Genomic DNA, 17,466 nt, shown 5'->3' on the forward strand with positions numbered 1-17,466 from the left:
TCCCTGGCTTCTGTGCTGGAACGTGTGAGGACAAGAAAAGGAAGCTCCTCATGGGGTCAGGAAGTAGATTGGGCCCATCTGAGAGACAGCTTTTCAGGTTCTGGAAAGAGAAGGCGACTGAAAGCTGCTTCTCTGAGACCAGAGAAACATGCCTCTCCTTCTGCCTCCTCACAGGGAGGAGGGCAGAGACGGGGCTCAAGGAGAAGCGAAGAGGGCTGCTCTTTGCCCAGATCTCAGAGGCATCATGCCCACCTGCCACGCTGCACCACAACAATTACATGAAGCACGAAGAGTTGCTTTCATTAGTAAAGTAAACTGCACATTTCTTCCTTCTTGATAGCTCATTGAACATAGCGCCTAGTCATATGTTCAAAGCTCTAGAAACTAGACAGAACTTAGAGATATGCATGGAAATAACTTCCTTTATTTGATCAGTGAGAATAGAAGTGACTAGGGCATGACCACAAGCAGGAAGAGTAAAGGAGAATGTTGGTGAAATTCAAATAAGAAATGCAATAATCTAGGACTGGAAAGGAGAAAATATATATGAAATACTCACAAAAGATTACCAGAATTTCATCACCCGACCTCGTTTTTTAAAGGTTAGTCATTGAGGTAACCGTCAGGGGGATGGGTTAAGCCAAGGCCACTTTAGAAACCTTCTGTTCTCCAGGTGACGGTTCAGAGTTGCCTTCCTGAATTTGATCGGGCTTTCTGTTGACGTGGATAAGTAGTGACTTTTTTCTTGCATTCTTTCTCTTAGCTTCGTGAAACTCCCTTGACCCTCTCTGCTCTGATGTAACAATGAAATCGATGGCATTGCTGCAACTTGAGGAAAGAAAAAGGAGTCCCTCAGGGTCTGCATGTTCTTTTTCTCAGAGGAAATGAATTTGGGTGTTCTTTAGTCAATGCCTAAAAGCACTGAGATTCCTGTAACAGATGAAGTCCCAGCAGTGCAGGCAATAAATGAAAGACCCAGGAAGCAAAAGCTTTTTACCTAAAAAGACAAACTGGCTTAACAACAAACAATCCATCTCTCCCAATAAGAAACTCAGAAAGATAAGGGTTCTGCTTCACCTACATCCATGCAGGGACCGGGGAGTAAAAGTTTTCCATCTTAAACTCCAAAGACAGGTGTAAACAGAGGCTCAGCGCTTCCTGGGAGGCTGATTACAAAGAAGAACTAATCAGAAGCCTTTCATCTCTGACCCTTTACCTTTAGGTCTATTCTGGGGCATGGAGGTGACAGGGCTTGTGTCCTTTGCATCCAAGGAAGCGACAGGCAGCCTACTGATCAATATCCCCCTTTGGTAGTGTCTTCGGAACGTGGAATGTGGGGCAGAAAATGAAGCAGACAGAAATCAATACTCAGGTCTGGTGAGAAGGAGGTTATCGTCACATTAATTTCACTTCTTAAAAAGAAGACAACGACAAAAGCAAACCGATTACCATCGGGTTCTTTGGGAAATGAATGTGCTTTCTAAAAAAGTGAGGAACGGAATGTCTTGGGTTTTAGCCAATTTAACATCCAAGAGAAGATGCTGCCGTGTTTTTGAGATTATATTTTCTGTGTTGTTCTCAGGGCCAGCATTACTCAATTTTCCAAGCATCACTAGTTGGACAATAACTTGTAGCAGAAAAACATAAAAGGGAAGAACTTCTGACAACAAACCTAAGGCTTTAGGAATGAGTAGTTCAATAGATAAATGGGGAAGTTTGGGAGAAATCAACAAAGCAATTAAGAGAATGGAGGGATTGATTAATGGGGAAGATCACTCCTTTGATGTCTGGCTTGGCTCATCAATGATTCTTTTTTCCTTTTTGACATGGATTAGGGGACAGGAGATGAGTAAAGGATTAAGATTAGTAACCCACAAATACCTGAAATAAATAATTTTACAGGAAAGACAGGAATTTCTTTCAAATTGGCCAACATAATTGAATGGATCTAAGAATTTAATTCAAAAAGTATTTATGTCATAACCTTTTGTCCCTCGCCCCCGAGTCCACTCTCTTTTATTACTTCTTATATTGAATATACACTCACTGGCTCTTTGTTAGTTTAAAATAGAAAAAAAGTTACAATTTAAATTCTTAATGGAAGGATGTTTGAAATATGAAAACAATTGCCTTTAAGAAACAATAAAAACACTCCAGGAGACATTTAAAATTACATCAACACTTATATTGTATCAGATAGACATGAAAGGACTGAACTTGTCTCTTCCATCTCTGGTATATAAAATTTCATGTGGGAAATGTTTTAAATTTTTTTTTAACATATTTTCCTATGGAACTTAGAAATTTAATAAATTCACTTTTCTAACTAGTAGAAGATTAAAATTTTGGACATCTGATCACAGTATCTACTTAGCTCTTATTTTACTTAAAAAAATTAAAAGGTATAAGCTAGAGGAGACACCCAGCGGCTGCCGTTCCAGTGGGCACCAGGCAGTGCCGCCCAGCACGTATCTAGTGATACCTGATCTGCATGCTCTGCAGCGCTGCCCACCTGGTCCTCCAGCTTTTCTCTTACGTTTCTCCATGTGCTTCTTGAAGGCAGAGGAGGTGTTTGTAAGTACACGTTGAATCATGTCACATGCTAAGTTAATCATGTCACTTGTCCTCTAAGTGGCTTCCTATCATACTTGGGATAAAAATCCAAGCCTCTAACGACATCTTTGAGAAGCAACAAGACCACCATCTCCTTCTGCCCACCTTTCTAATTTTGCTTCCTGCCGCCCCTCCCCCACCCACTCTGGCTCACTTCACCCAAACACACCAAAACCAAGTCCTGATTGTGGGTCTTGTCTATTCCCTCTGCCTGGACCGCACTCCCTGTATTCTGGGCAGGACCAACACCTTCCCTTCCTTCGGGTATTGCTCAGGTCACATCTCTTCAGAGAGTCGGCCCCTGACAGAGCTACATCAAGCAGCATACACCATTCCTGTCATACTTCTTGATTTTTCCAGAGTATGTATTCTCTCTTGAATCGTATTATTTACTCACTTATTCGCTTACTATTTGTCTTCTCCAGTAGTTGGTGCGCTCCATGAAAGAGGGACTGTTGCAGGTTCCCCAGCATTTGGGGCAATATCCAGCAGAAGGCAGGCACTCAAAATATATTCGTTAGAAGGAAGGAAGGAGGGAGAGAAGGAAAGATGAAAGGGAAGGAAGAAGGGAGAAAGGAAGAGTATGCACTATGCCATCACCATGGGGCTCTAGATAGAAGCATAAAAACATCCTGTGAGCTCGTGAAGAGCAGAGGCAATGTCTTTCTGTTACCAGTGTACTCCTTGTGCCTAGCACATAACTAGGCATTTGAAAATATTTAAGAGAGAGTGGAAACTTAGTGAAAGAGCTAAAATTTACAGTTGAGGGTAATCACAAAAAGTAACAGTGCACTAATAACTACACAGCATGGTCCTGTTATAAGTTATTGCAAACAGTACTGTACTAATCCTCGCAACAACCCAATGAGGGGCACAATGACTATGAGCTCCATTTACTGTTGTGGAACTAAAAGCATAACCCACAAAGGAGTTAGTTGTCCCAGGGCATAAGCTAGAGAGTGGCAAAGCAGGGGTCTGAGGACAGGCTGTCTAGCTCCAGAATCCATGCTTAGAACCATGTACGATCTCTTCACCAACAAGGTGAGAATCCCACTGGGAGACGTGCCATGAGAGTGGGGGGTGAAGAATAGTCCAGAGAGCAAGTGGTGGGTGTACAGTCACGATAAGGGTGTGGTGAGGCGGAGGTGAAGAGTTCTCAAATCATGTTCCAGCTTTCCAGGGCGGACTTGTCCATTGGAGCCTTTCCTGACTTTCTCTTCTCCTGTGTGAACACAGTACTCATCCAAACACATACTCATCCAACCAATGTTTCTTGACCTGATAAATAGAGTGACTATGGGGACTACTAGTGAAAGTAGTGAGATGAGGTAAGAAGGGCTAATTGAGCACAGACCATTGAGGGGCAAGGATCTGGGATACATAGGAGAATAGAGCACTTATTAGAAATTTTAGATAAATTATTCAGATGCTGCACGGGATGGATTGGAAAGAGAAGAATTTTAAAACAAAGAGACAAACTAGGAATTAAGGAACTTTTGTGTCAACTAGAGTAAGGAGTAATGATAAAATGTAACAAATAAGGTTAATAAACTATTAGAAATGTCCATCAATAGATGAGCGGATGAACAAATATTGCATATACATACTATATAGTAGTATTCAGCCGTAAAAAAAAAAAGCAAACTCTGACACAGGCTACAACATGGATGAACCTGGAAGACATTCTGCTAAGTGAAATAAATCAGAAACAAAAAGACAAATACTGTGTGATTCAGCTTATGTGAGATACCTAGAGTAGCCATATTCACAAACACAGAAAGTGGAATAGAAATTGCCAGGGGCTGGAGGGACTTGGGAGAAATGAGGAGTTATTGTTAATGGGTACAGTTTCTTTTTGGGGTAAAGAAAGAGTTCTGGAGATGGATAGTGGCTGTGTTTACACAATAATATGAATTTACTTAATACCACAGATCTGTACACATAAAATGGTTAAATTGCAACAACAACAAAAATCATGATTAAAAATGAAGAGAGGATCTGAACATTTTTCCAAAGAAGATAGAAAGATGGCCAATAGGCACATGAAAATATGTTCACTATCACTAATTATTAGGGAAATGCAAATCAAAACCACAATGAGATATCACCTCATGCCTGTCAGAATAGCTATTATTAAAAAGATGAATAACAAGTTTTGGCAAGGATGCAGAGAGAATGAAACTCATCTACACTGCTGGTTGGAATGTAAATTGGTGCAGCCACTATGGAAAACACTATGGAGATTCCTCAAAAAATTAAGAGTAGAACTACCCTATGATCCAGCTATTCCACTTCTGAGTATTTATACAAAGAACGTGAAAACATGAATGCATAAAATTATATGCAGACCAATGTCCATTGCAGCATTATTTACAATAGCCAAGACATGGAAACAACATAAGTGCCTATTGAAGGATGAATGAACAAAGAAGATGTGGTATATACACAGTGGAATACTACTCAGCCATGAAAAGATGAAATCTTGCCTTTTGCAGCAACATGGATGGACCTTGAGGGTATCATGCTAAGTGAAATAAGTCAGATGAAGAAAGATGAATACTGTATGATTTCACTTATATGTTGAAGATAAAGAACAACATCAACAAACACATAGATGAGAACAGACTGGTGGTTACCAGAGGGGAAGGGGGGTGAGAGGAGGGCAAAAGGGGCAAAGGGGCACACGTGTGTAGTGAGAAATGAAAACTACAATTTTGATGGTGAACACAATATACTATATACAGAAGTCAAATTATAAGGATGTACACCTGAAATCTATACCATGTGTTAAACCAATTAAACCTTAATTAAATAAAGAGAAAATGGTTAAATTAGTAAATTTTATTTTACGTAGATTTTACCACAATAAAAATACACAAATACATAAATAAACTATCAGATATGGGACAGAGAAAAGTGAGAGATGGAAGATGGTTTTGCATTTTGGACTTGAATAAATGGGAGATGGCTGAAGAGAGGTCAGGAGAATAGCTGAGATGCAGGAGTTTGTTGGGACACGTGGATTTGAAGGTGCCTGTGAACATTCCAGTTGAATCTCCAGCAGGCACTTGGACACCATCGCCTGGCCCTCAGGTGAGGAGAACTCCTGGGAAGGAGGAATTCACAGAGAAGTCAGGCTGAATCAGTCGGGCAACAGACTCATAGCACAGGCACGCGAGGTGCTTAGTCCGTTTATCTACTACTTGCAAATTTCTAGGGGAAATAGTAGGCTATTAAAATGTTGTCTGGGTTGTAACCTTTGGGGATGTATCTCTAAGGCTGCTTTGAAGGAATCATACACAGAAGAATTTATTGGTTCCTTGTAAGTGCCGGGCACTGCCCTGGGTTTTTCCCTCTGTGGATAGAATCTCCTTCCTGAGGCTGAGTTCTTTCATCCTGCAGCACGTGGCCTGGGTCTCAGACTGTGCAAATTCACAGTAGCATGGCCCAAACCTGCTTTCACTTAGGCACCACAGGACCGGGTGGGATCACGCCCTTGGCACCACCCTAAGCAACCTTGATAAAATGGGTGGCTGCCTTACCGTTTCTTCGGGCTCATGGAGAGATTTCCAGATGCCTTATCTAGGCCCTGGAATCAGCCACTCAGGCCTGACTCACCCCCACATTTGCCAGCAGATCCTGGAGGCCCACAATGTGAGGAAATAAGCAATACACAATTGGGGAGGTCTTTTGTATGGCAACCGAACTTCACTTTTCCTGGCTCTAAATAGCACCTATGCTATGGCAATGTGAAGTGCAGGGTCACTTCTATTTTCAGTTCTTCAATGCTAACCTTCTACAGTTTTGTGTTAAACTGAATGCCAGGAATATTTCCTTTAGTTAATATTATGTTTTATTCTATAAAGTGATTAAAACACCCATCCCCTTCAAGAATTCTGAAAAATTCCCTCCTGCCCTTGCATATTGATGCATTGCCATCCAAAATTTTTTATCTTAAATTTAAATAGCTGCAAAGGATGTGACTTCCAGTATACTGGAAATGTTTAAATTTGTAAATCAAACTCTTTATCTCATTCTCGAATGCATCCAGTGCAATACCAGTAGCACAGTCATTTGTTAACTGCCATTATCTGTTTAAAATCCTAGAATAAGATTTTCAGAAATTTGACATCAATCTATTTTCTCCTCAAAAGCCATATTTCCATTTGACATCCCTTTCAGAATTTATTCTAATGTAATACATTATAAGATTGAGAATTTATTTTACTGATCGTCCATCATATGTTCCTGGAAAAAATATGCACATAAATTAAAACCTAACATTCTCAATATTTCTTGTAACCAATTGGCTCTAAGTGTTTAAAAATGTGTCCTGGATGGAATAATCAATGTAATTTCTGCTAGTATAATTGAGCCTAAGAACACATTTCTCAATTTTGATAAATAATTATTAAATATGAAGATAAAACTTTGTTGGAAGTATCTCTTCAGGAAATATAGAGGTGGAGATGTTAACTTGGTTAAAGGAGACAGTATTTCAAATGGTTTCTTTTTTTGATGCCTAGGAGATTATTGTAACTCCAGACAACGTATCATAGTGGAATGCCATTCTCTTGTCAATTGGGGTCAGGGTTCGAGCGAAGGCAGAGATGGGAAAGGACGTTGAGCACCTTTAGGTCAGAGCGTATATGCACACTGAGATAGGAAATGGCTTCCCTGGAACCATCCATGCTGAGCATCTCCTGGACGGTCTTCATACACCTTGAGAGAAACACGGACTGGGAATCAAATCAAGGACTGGAAAGAAATATGCAGAATTATGTCATGCATCCTCCCTACTTTCTGCCGTAGACTTAGACCATTTCAAACAGGTGATAATTCGTGAAACTATTGAGGATGATCAGCATATGAGATTCCACAAATACCCAAAATATTGTTATTCTTTTATTCAACTAATAGTCACTGAGTACCTACTGTGTCAGGCACTGTCCTACTCGGCACTAAGAATCCAGTAGCAAACAACAGGGACTTTAGGGACTGAGTCAGTAGGATATGGGATGGTGGGATAATGGGGTAATAAAGGATGAAGGAGCCAGAGGCGCTAAGGTGCTAATCATAATTCAGCTCGGGGCACCTGAAGTAAAATCAGAAAATAAGCCAGGTTAGAGAGAGACAGTGATGAGTTCGGTCTCTCATCTGTGGGGATGGGATGCCTGGGGACATTATAGGTAGAGACAGTTGACTCTGTGGGTCTGGTGTCTAATTGGAAGATGTAACCAATCATAGTTCATCATCTTTTGAAAAATTGAAATTCAAGGAACACTTCTTGAGCATGTATTTTTTACCACGAACTGTGCAGTTTCCAGGGGCTTCAAAGATGAAGAGACATGATCCTTTCTCTCCAAAAGCTCACAGGTTAGTGGACAAGGCAAATATACAAGAGAAACGAAAAGGGATAAAAATCTCCAAAAAACAGGTTTGGGTTTGGCTCTTATGCTGGCCCAGCCTGGATCAACCAAACTGACTAGAATCAGAGAGCTGATAAGGCAGCGGAGTTTATCTAATTTGATCCACTGACTTTGCAGATAAATGTCGAGGCCTTTTCTCCCAGTGCTGACCTTCAGGCACTGCTGATACTCAAAGCACTTCTCTTTGCATGTATTCACATTCCCCATTTTGGAGCTCCACTAGAGCCACAGGGAAACACGGAAGGCCCTTCTAGACACATGCTGCCCAAAAATGGAAGGTCACCTCTCACCAGTCACAAGATGGGTTTGTGGGGACCCCTCTGCTTGCCATCCATCAATGCAGGTACAGCCCAGAATATTTTCTGGAAAAGTATTCTAAAATCACTTTAAATATTCTCCCTATCTGACAATGGGGGCTCTAATAAGAGAATATTCTTCATGTAAGTGTAAGCTATGCCTTTCCAACAACAAACATGGAAACTGCATCTTGAACACTCATCTTTTAAGGGAGGTGATGAACAAATGTCTGAATTGAAGACAAAAGAAAACAAAGTGGCTCAAAGTGTCGAAAATGCTCTAGGCCCTCATTTTCACCTGGCCTGCTTTCTGGTGGTTCCCTGGTACTGTACTGCACACCGCCAGTAGGAGCTGGGTTATTGTATTCTCCAGTTCATGGTTTTCCTTCCTTGAACACAAGGGCTCCATGGGGCCCAGCAACAACTTCCTCCATCAGCAACTCCTCCCTGATTCCCCATAAGGACCTTGCTGGCACACCACACCCAATGTGTACGGGCTACAGGGGCAAGGACACCGGGTTCCCTCTAGATCGCTTTTGTTACATGAGGAAGATTTTCAAAGATTCAGCTCAGGCAGAATATTTTCTTCTTTTCTCCACAGGATCGTCCAGCTCTGGGAACCTAAGGCTAGCTACATAGCCTGAAGATCCCCCCTGACAAACAAGTCCCCTTAGAACATATTGTTTTGGGTTCCTGAGAGGACTATTTTAAGGCATCCTCAATTTTTTGCGTTTGATTTTAACGATTTAATTTTAAAAGAGTGTAAACCTGAGTACATTCTTTCTTTCGTACAATCTGAAATAAAATAATTTTGTTTCACTTTTTTCTGAACTTTATATTCTCTTCTTAAGGACCCAAAATGCAGATCAATACACACTGGCTGGCTGATCTCCAGCAGATACAGTTATCATAAAGAGAGCAAAGGTAAGAGAGTAGCTTCCAGAAGTTTTAGCAAGTTGTAAGATATACGGATTCTGATCTTCTGATGCTGAGCCACTTCAATAGTATACTAAACAACACCCAGTAATTGATAAATTTTTTAATGATGGTTTCATCAGGAATTTTCACAGGATTTATCTTGTAACTGTACATACTAGAAACTAAAGGTCCAAACGTGAAGCCATGTGTACTAGACCATGTGTTTTTTGTTGATATATTTTACATAAGACTAATTATGGTAGCAATGTAAAATGATGCATTCACTATGGAAAACATTATGGCGGTTCCTCGAGAAATTAAATACAGAACTGCCATATGATGCAGCAATTCTACTTCTGGGTATATATCCAAAGGAACTGAAAGCAGGGTCCTGAAGAGATGTTTGTACACCAGTGCTTATGAGCAGCACTACTCACAAAAGCTAAAAGGTGGAAGCAACCCAAGTGTCCATAGCCAGATCAATGGATAAAGGAAATGTGGTATGTACATACAGTGGAATATTATTTAGCCATAGAAAGGTGTGAAATTCTGACATAAACTACAGTATGGATGAACCTTGAAGACATTACGCTAATTGAAATAAGACAGCCATAAAAAGGACAGATACTGTCTGATTCCACTTATGTGAGGCATCTAGACTAGAGTAGTCAAATTCATAAAGACAGAAAGTAGAATGGTGATTGTCAGGGGCTGGGCGAGAGTAACGGGGAGCTGGTTTTTAAGGAGTATAGAGTTCCATTTTGGAAAGATGAACTAGACTGATTGCATAACAGTGTGAAGGCACTTAACAGTACTGAACTGTACACTTAAAATGGTTAAGAAGGTAAATTTTATTTTATGTATATTTTACCAGAATTTTTAAAAATCCAGCAGTAACTCTGTGGATATACTAAAAACCATTGAATCATGCACTTCAAATAGGTCAATTGTATAATGTGAATTACATCTCAATAAAGCTGTTGGACACTTTTTAAATCCATAATTAAAAGCATTACTTATTTTCATAATTTCAGTGGATTAGAATTTAAGAGAGGCTGATTTTGGTTTGGAGTTTCTCATGAAGTGGTAGCCAAGACATCAGGCAGGGCAGCAGGCTTCTGAAGGCCCAGCTGGGTGGGGAAAACCCACTGACAAGGTGGTTCATCGCATGACTGGTAGATTGGCTCGGATTGTTGTTGGAAGACCTCCATTTCTCCCCAGATGGGCCTCTCCCCACAGAGTGCTTGAGTATCCTTACAACATGGCAGCTGCCTTCCCCCTAAGCAGGAGATTCAAAAGAGAGAAACTTCACTGTTTCGAATCAAATAAATGAAAGAAATTACAAAACTACATAGGGGTCATTCTGGTATAGTCTAAACCCCTCATCTGTGCTGTTTAAGTGCTGATGGCTTCCAAAAGATTGACAGTTAGGTGGTGGAGGAAGGAGAGAGAATTCTAGAGAATCCCTGAGAGGTCTGATCTGTTCCTAGGGTATTCATGAAGGCTATTCATGAAGACCAGATGCTCCCAGGAACACCTGGGATATTGGGTTCAGCTCTCACAACAGCCAAAGAGGAAGCTAATCTCCCAGTTTCAACTCATGGAGCCAATGGAACCAACATGGTATCAGCACTGTTTCAGCCTCAAGGAGTAACCAAAGTTTATGTCAAATGGCCAGGAAATTAAATTACTTATACTATTGTATTTATGCAAATTAGAAGTATAACGATCTTTCTCCTAGGGATTCTAGAAGAATGCTTTAGATATGAAGTATGTCTCACTTTTTCTAACTAGTAAACTATAACTGAGATTTAGTCCAACTCACTCTACTTTTCAGTGTTGCCCAGAGGTGAATTTAGCTGAAGTTAATGGAGTTAAGTTTTAGGATTCCCCACTTATATTGGCCCCTTCTAAGACATTAGGAAGAGTCTTACTGTGTTATAATTTTAAAAACTTGAAACAATAAAGAATTTCACAACAATCAGTTAAGATCTCCGTCTCTTTCCCCTCTGCCTCTCCTCCATCACATTTCATCAGATGGTGTGGGGTGGCCTGACACATTTTACATCTGCTTGTGGTATAGCTTATTAACATCAATGAAGATGATCTAAAATTCATAAGACAACGTACAAGAAGGACATCAGCAACAAATTGACTGTATGTAGTCAATTCTAAAAGTATCTGAAAGTAGTTACTTTACAAGAAAACTCGAAATGACTTAAAACCTTACATTCATGTGTGTCAGAAACTTGCTATAAGTTTTCTCAAATTTGACAACCATTGTAAAGATTTACATGATATTTCCAATAACAAATTGTGAAGATAAAAGAAATTTGTCCACACCATCAAAACTTAAAAAATCTGTCAGCCGTACTAGAGGAAAGACTGATTCATCTTTTATTCTCTTTAGAAAATTCTATTACAAAATCAGTGTTAGAGAGGTACTTGAGTACATCACAAAAACATACAGGAAAAAGTGTTAGAGAGATATATCAAACAATTAATTCATAAACAATGTAGGGTTTTGGGGGTTTTTTGGATTTGGTGATCTTTTTGTGATGCATCATTAATTTTTAAAAATTTGTAATTTTTAGTGCTTGTTTTCTCATTCAAAACAAATATTTATACATAATACCCCACAGAGTACTAAAATAATAAAAGTACAGGTGTAATAATATTAGGTATTGATTGAAGTACTCATAGTGCTTTGTTGTAATTATTACTCTTTTTTAAAATTCTTAGATATTAAGTATGTTAACTATTTCATTTTTATCATAGTTTTGCTATCCTATTGTTATGTAAATAGATTTGATTTGTTAGTTTACATTTAGATAGCATTTCTTTCTTCTTGTCTTTAATAAATCATTTTTCTAATCAAAATATTTAAGTATTTCCTTTAATATTTTTCATTAATGGCTATATGTTTATATCTAGACATAATACCTAAAATATCTAACCAAAAATTGTATTGATCAAAATAAAAATATTTGTATTTATTATTAATACCAGTGCATCATAATATACTCCAAGCTATGATTTCTATAATTTAAGTTTATGCCATTTGCCTTGTAAATACAAATTTTACTGGTGGAAAAAGGTATTTACTAAACACACAAATTAAGATATCAACCCTAGAGAAATCCTGTGTACTCAAACTATCTTAGAAAGATAACGAACTAATTTTCTCTAAAAATCATTGGTTAGTCAGGACTTTTCAGATTGCGAGTGACAGAAAATCCAACTGAAACTTATTCAAGCAAAACCAAAGCTTCGTGTTCATAAGTGGGAAATGTGGAGAGGGGGCCCTGGCAGGGGATTCACCCCAGGACTGCGTGTCACAGCCCTGCTCTCTTCCCTGTTGGCTTCCTTCTCCAACAGGTGCTCCCCTCTTGGTGGCAGGACCGCTTCCAGCAGCTCCAAGATTACAACTCACAACTCCAAACTCAGCTGAGAAAGGGAGTGTGCCTTTCTCTCCACAGCCCCTTTGCCCCAAAATCTAGTCCTGGGGCCAGCAAGAGGCACTATGCCGATGGGCCAGGACTCAGAAGGGATGCTGCTTTATTATAAATAAGGGAATAGACCAGGGGCAGGAAAAACAATTGTTCAATATGGTTATGAAGTATAAAAGAGTCCACCTGATACTTAGGAAAGAGGTTTTGTAGATGCTGCCTCCAAGACATCGTGTGTGTGTGTGTCCATGTGTGTCTGTGTACAATGCGTATGTTTGTGTGTGGTGTGTGGTGTGTGAGCATGCGTGTTTGTGTGCAGTATGGGTATGAGTGTGGTGCTGCCTACATGGAAGAAAAATGTCCACAGTAAAACATCCATGGTGCTCAGTGGAATTAGATAGTCCTTCAGGGCTGTCAGTAATGAAGCTCAGGTGAGGTCAGGGTTAATGTCGAAGCATTATAAATGAGATTAGAAAAAAGCTGCCTGCCAAAGCAAACAGTGCAGGTGGGAGTAGGGGGAGAGAAATATAGATCGCAGAGTCCTACGTGGGCATGCTGACATTTCATGCGGTTCACTAACTCTACTTTGCGGCCTTCATAAATTTCACTCAGAATTACTGTCAATGAAATTAATGAAATCACAGGCTGTTCAACAAAAGAAGTTATCAATCTGTAGTTTTCCATTGGGTCAGTGAGACCTCAACTTATCGTGGGTATGCTTCATGTCATCAAGAGCTGGGTGTTGTTTGTAGGAATTTCATAAAAATTCTGTGTCTTTATATTTCTCAACAAAGTTCAGATGACTTTTGGAGATGGAAACTGTGCTTTAAAGACACACACACACACACACACACACACACAATCCCTTGGGTCTAGTAAATCAGTTTCAATATACTTTTCCAGAATAAGATCCTCCTCCAGTTTTCTTAAAAGATGTTTATACTTTCATTGTTCCAGTAGAAAGAAAATGGAGCAGGTCTTTGAAACACCTCACTTCCAAACTTCAAGATGAAAAATAGACATTATAGAGATGTCGTTATATATGTTTCTTTCCTGAAGACTAATGCACATGTGTGCAGATGCATATGTTTATTTGAGTGTATCAATAATGTACTTAAGTTGAAGAGGTTTTTAAGAAAATTTCTATTAGTATACCATAGCCATTTTCCACAGTATTACCTAAGTTAGAATATAGAATTTTGTTTGACTTACGTAAAAATGTTCATCTTTATTATATAAACTATAATAATGGTCAAGTCCTACATTAAAGAAAACACTACATGCTTGTTTCAGATCAAAGGACAATAGCAAAAATGAGACCAAATTTACACTGGGAATTGAAATTTTTATTTCTTTTGCCAGGTCTACAATTTACTGCTTAGAGCTATAATTCACATTATTATGACCTTTATTTCTCCATGTGGAGATGTCTGCTCTCTATTAATTATTTTAAGATATGGAAAACTAATAATTATCCTAAGAAAGGGAGAATTAACATTCTGTTCTCACTGTTAAAGAATTTTGAGTTTTCTTTCCGTTGGAGTTTATTATGAATGGTCTTTCCCTGGATCAAGTTGCCTCATGTCTTGCCCGCATGAAGTTTTCTTCCCATCCAAATCCAGATCCCTCTCCAGGGTCACCATAAATTTTTTCTGGGTTTCCAAATCATTATTGGTGAGCAATATTCCATTTATCTGGCTTCCCTAGAATGTGTCACCTTTTCTTTCTTTGGACTATCTTAACTTCTTCCACCAAGGAAGGGATGGAATATTTTGTCCCAAAGTGAAGTGTCCCTTGTTTAGGTTCAGTGTCATCAACGGTAAAGCCCCTCACCTGCCATCACTATTCCTAAAGTGACTTTAAAATCCCACAGGTTGGAGCACCAGAGCCACAGTCCGACTTGGCTGCCAGTAGAATCCTAATCAAAGATCCAGAGGCAATGACAGAATTTCCCTCTTTAGAGAGCGAAAGACACAGGCCAGCACAGATAAAAAGTCCTGATAAGGACTTTGCCAAAGGTATGGTCCCCTGGGGCTGGCTCTACCTGATACTAATTCAAGCGCTCTTTAGTGATATTTGATTTTTTTTTTTTTTTAAAGCTGAGGAATAAGGAAGAGAAAAGAGAAAATGGAGAAAAAGCTAAGGGCTACCATTTGCTGTGAACTGTAAGAATATTTAGTGTCTCTCTCAAGGCCCGTCGACATTCCCAGGCCGTTAAGGAAAGTAGCATGGAACTCAGCAGCACAGGTCCTGGTATATCCTACTGTCACTATGAAATGCAGTATTGAAATTGAGCCTGGTTTGGACTTTTTGACCAGTGTAGTGACTACGTTCCACATCCACAATGTGCTGTTACATTTGTTCATCCACTCCCTGAGAAGCAGTGTCACTGGAAAGAGGAATAAATGTTTCCATGGCTATTTGAAAGGTAGTTAAATTGAAGTCCAGGAGAGTCAAGGACCCAAAGCCCTGGCCAGCCTGTGCTGTTATTTGATAGAGAATTGAGGTGCTCTGAGCCCCAGGTCTTCCTCCGCTAGACGCTGCCTTCTTGGCTGGATCTTCCACTTGTCATCCGTCTTACTTCCACCCCACCTTCCCACCTTTCAAATCAGGCCAAATAGTTTCTCTCAAGGTAGCTTGTTTCCAGGAATTCTCTAATTTTATACCAACTTCTCATCTTCCAGATCAGATCAAAAGTAAATCTTTGAAGTATGTGTGTCTGTACATTTGAAGAATGAAGGAACATTTCAAAAATGGAAATAAAATATGTAGTAATACAACTAGCCAAAAGACGGCATTCTTAAATAATCAATATTTTCTTAGGAAGAAAACCTTGAAAATGGTAACAAAGTTGCATTTGTTAAGTTCTACATGAGCAGGACTGTGTAAGTACTTCACTATGGTTATCTCATTTAGGCCCCACAACAATGCTATGAACTAAGTAACGTGATCCTCGGTTTCTACATAGACTTAAGTTCAGACAAGTCAAATCACTTGCCCAAAGTTACACAGTGGGTAGATGCAAAGCTAGAATTCAAGGATTCAAGGAGAGGTGTGATTCAATTACAAAGTTCAGTTTAGAATCGTCACCTTAGCCTACTGATTCCCGTATTATTTCTTTGATAATTATCAAACACTTAAAAGTCAAAGCCTTGCCAAAAGGGTTGGTGAGGATATGGAGAAAGTGGAGCGCTTGTGCACTGCTGGTGGAATTAAAGTGGTGCAGCTACTCTGGAAAACAGTTTAGCAATTCCTCAAAAAGTTCAACATCGAATTTTCATATGATGCAGCAATTCCACTCCTAGGTTTATTCCCCAAAGAGTTGAAAGCAGGGTCTTGAAGAGATACTTGTACATCTTGAGAGATACTTGAGCTCCCATCAGGCCAGAAAATCAGAAAGGGAGACAAGATATAGATTGGTCTACACTCTAGACACATGTCCTCAGGCAGGCTGGCCCTCCCTCCTGGGCAGCAGTTGGCTCTCTAGACGACACATAAACAAGTGTCTTTGACAGAAAGGCCGAGCGGCTCCAGGTCCTGACGACAGTGCACGCTAACAAAGCAGGGAAGTCGAGACTCCAGTCTATTTACAAAGCCTACGTGCTAGAAGGACAGAGATAAAGCCGTTCCCAGGAGGCGAGACATTAGCACTAGCACAGTGATGCTCTCCTGTCTCCTGTGTCTGAGAGAATATACAACTAAGCAGACTCTGCAGAGAAGCCAAAAGAAAAGGGGTGAAGCATTGCTTTGTTTTGGCCACAAGGCAGGAGTTTCAAATTCTAGCCCCCAGGGAAGGACACTATGCAAATTCAGGGAGGGTTCAATGTCCCCACCCCACTCAGCCCCAAACATTTCTTCAGTATGTTCCTGTTAAAATACAATAATCTAGGGCTGCCAACATCTTAGATTCCATTAAGTCAGCAAAGATTAGGATGCTGCTGTGTCCAGGCTGATGACAGACAACCATCTGGTAGCTTGATGCTCCTTCTGCCTTAAAAGAGCCCCATTCTCCTAACGGAATATCTGCACAGAAGTTTTAGTAAAAGGGACTTGGGAAACTAGCCTGGAAAGACCAGAGGTCCCATAGATTATATTCCCCATCCTGTGCCCCATACTTTGACAAATTCCTCCAAGGCTTCGTCTTCTGTGTACACATGTCTGGTGAATAACCCCAGTTCCACACAGTCCAAAGTCTTTCAGAGCCAGAGTAGCGGTAGACTTATCTCCAGCCACATCTCTAACACCACTCACACACACACTCACACACACAAACACCCTTTCCCTTCAGTTACTCACTTACTGCTTTGTGTCTGCTTTTGTGTTAAGTGCTCGGACACAGTCATGAATAGAACAAGGTCCCTGCCTTTAAGGTTCAAGGTTTAGTATTGGAGAGAGACAGCAAAAAGGTATTTAAATAATACCATGACTTGGGGTGCTATGATCCAGAAGTACACAGAGGCCAAAGAGCCCAGCAGAGCCAGCCTACTCCCTTCAAAGCTCAGCATGTGGCAAGAGGCTTGTGGGAACCCCTTGGTCCCAGCTTCTGCAGTATGGAAGCCTAGGTGGGCTGGAGCCAGGCTGAGTGGGCCACAGTCCTGCCGAGGTTCAGCATGAGAAGGCAGTGCGACAGCCCTCTGTGTCTGCTTAGCTTGAGTCCTCTCAGCCATTTGGGCCACCGCTTCTCAAACAATGAAAACTGATGATCTGAAACTAATGAGAAGATAGAAACTAGAAACACTTAGATCAATTGAGACAAACGAC

General features: G+C 40.2%; 1 long non-coding RNA gene across 3 annotated transcripts in view; it reads right to left on the reverse strand.

The window, feature by feature from the left end:
- Nucleotides 1-9,281: 9,281 nt before the first annotated feature.
- LOC106841644 (uncharacterized) overlaps nt 9,282-17,466 on the reverse strand; it is a 145,409-nt gene continuing 137,224 nt past the window's right edge. For all 3 annotated transcript variants that reach the window (XR_011493208.1, XR_011493207.1, XR_011493206.1), the window contains one exon: nt 9,282-10,535. This is a non-coding gene — a long non-coding RNA (uncharacterized lncRNA). The remainder of the gene's footprint in view (nt 10,536-17,466) is intronic.

This window comes from Equus asinus, chromosome 12 (genome assembly GCF_041296235.1).
Source record: "Equus asinus isolate D_3611 breed Donkey chromosome 12, EquAss-T2T_v2, whole genome shotgun sequence".
NCBI classification, from domain to species: domain Eukaryota; kingdom Metazoa; phylum Chordata; class Mammalia; order Perissodactyla; family Equidae; genus Equus; species Equus asinus.